General features: G+C 42.6%; 1 pseudogene; it reads left to right on the top strand.

The window, feature by feature from the left end:
- Window positions 1–436: 436 nt before the first annotated feature.
- On the top strand, window positions 437–938 carry LOC101988474 (annotated as a pseudogene).
- Window positions 939–2,427: the final 1,489 nt, after the last annotated feature.

Raw genomic sequence — 2,427 nt, 5'->3', positions numbered from 1 at the left:
AGTGGCATTGCCTAATCTTCTAGAGGTTCTGAGTTCAATTCCCAGCAACCACATGGTGGCACACAACCATCTGTAATGAGGTTTGGTGCCCTCTTCTGGCCTGAGGGCATACACACACAGACAGAATATTGTATACATAATAAAAAAATATCTTTTTAAAAAAGCCGAGCGGTGGTGGTGCACGCCTTTAATCCCAACACTTGGGAGGCAGAGGCAGGCGGATCTCTGTGAGTTCGAGGCCAGCCTGGTCTACAAGAGCTAGTTCCAGGACAGGAACCAAAAAAGCTGCGGAGAAACCCTGTCTCGAAAAAAAAGTTCCCTCTTCTTGAATATGGAAATTACCCAGTCTATTTTAGTAAATACAGCGATGTCCAAACCTCAGAACAACATATGATCAGTGTCTTCTCCATAGTCACTGAACAGACAGGTCCTTACCATGGGATGGAGCTGTATCATTCTCTTCCTTTTGTCAGTAATTACAGGTAAGAGGTTTCCAATTCCAAACCTGAGAAGAAGACAGGGACTGAGGTGACAAGGTCTCTCACAGTCCACTCTGTCTTTTCTTCACAGGTGTCCTCTCCCAGGAACAGCTTCATCAGTCAGGGCCTGAACTGGAGAAACCAGGGGCTTCAGTGAAGTTGTCCTGCAAGGCTTCAGGCTATACCTTCACTAGCTACCTTATTAGCTGGGTGAAGCAGAGGCCTGGACAGGGCCTGGAGTAGATTGGATGGATTGATCCTGAATTTGGTATTACTAACTACAATAAGAAGTTCCAGGGCAAGGTCACACTGACTACAGACAAATCCTCCAGCACAGCCTACATGGAGCTCAGCATCCTAACATCTGAAGACTCTGCAGTTTATTACTGTGCAAGACACAATGTTGCAAACACATCCGGAGTGTGTCAGAAACCCTGGAGGAGCAGGAAGTTGCCATGAGACTGAGATGACAGAGATTAGCCTTAAGACATTCACAGAACCAATCATTCTGAATGTTGCTTTGTCTGTTGCTTTTTTAACAACTTTTCAAAATTACACATGTGAATGAAGCAATGCTGATTTAGGATGACTAGTGTACAGCACACCTACACAATTGCTTCACCAATGACCACAACCATTGACATGTTTCTTCATTAATAAAATAATGAAAAGTAAAAACTGTGCTATGAAGCATGATAAAAATTTCCGTCTCTGGATTCTAAGAGACTGGGACATTTAGAGGGGTTGATTTTTATAAATTAAAATATGAATTCATATTAAAGTATGAATTTGAGCAGTAAAGTCCAAATAATAACATCTTAGAAAACAAAACTCTTTTGGAGTCTTAAATACTGTATGATTTAGGTTTATTCTTAACTCTGGCTGTGTGGTCCAATAGAAGTTCCAGTCTCAGGATATAAGATATGTAATAATGTCACTGCCACATAAGTATAATTCCTCTAGGATAGTGAAGACTATCATTAATTTACTTTTCACAAAAATCATTAATCAAATCAATGAACATACCTGTCAACTGAGGTTGGTTCTGAGATCATACATTATTCCCTGGTCCTATATTTACTTCTTTCCCTGGCTCAGGAATCTGCCTCATAGTCTCAAGCCTTTATAGAACATAGAACTATACTGATACATCATCATTTCTCACAGGCCATTGGATATCATCCTGGTGGTCACCATTGTTCTACAGTGTTTTTGGATTTTTGCATGGTAGAGTACTTGGAGACATTATCAATCAGTCGTGATATCTATCAATTCACTTCACTGCTAGAGTTTTTGAACAACACCAAAGAAAAGACTGTGTTTGGCAGCAGATGTGGCACAGATGCGGGATGGTCCAAGCATGCAACAGTGAAGTCCACACTGTGAGCAGATAATCTCACTACAATTAAACCAAGTGCAAGACATAATCAGGAATAAACTTTGGGGGACAGGTGCGGCAGCAGACGCAAGCGGCAAGGACTGGCACGGCGCACACGGAAGCAGCGGGAACTGGCGCACAATACCGAGAGCAGATCACCCCTCTACAATTAAATCAAAGAGGTAGGCCTTTTGTTGGCGAGGTCCCTGGCAAACAGGGAGCCTGGTCCTGTTCCTGAAGACCCTTCTGAGGGGTGAGAGGGATCTTGGCCCGCAGCAGGAGCCAGGAAACAGACAGAGGGCATTTTGTAAGCGGAGCCCCTGGCCAGCAGGGAAACCTGATCCGGTTTTAAAAGACCCATTAGATAGCATCAATAGGAGGAGATGGGCAGGCACCGAGGCAAGAATTCACCCAATAATCTGAAAAACACCATGAAAACACCAGAACCCAATGATCTTACAACAAAAGGATTTGAACACCCTAACACAGAAGAAGTGGAAAAAATTGATTTTATGAAAGCAATAGAGTCCCTTAAACAACATGTAAAAAACACCCTTATAGAAATGGATG

This window comes from Microtus ochrogaster, chromosome 1 (genome assembly GCF_000317375.1).
Source record: "Microtus ochrogaster isolate Prairie Vole_2 chromosome 1, MicOch1.0, whole genome shotgun sequence".
Taxonomy (NCBI): Eukaryota; Metazoa; Chordata; class Mammalia; order Rodentia; family Cricetidae; genus Microtus; species Microtus ochrogaster.
This window is presented reverse-complemented; position numbering and strand designations above follow the sequence as displayed.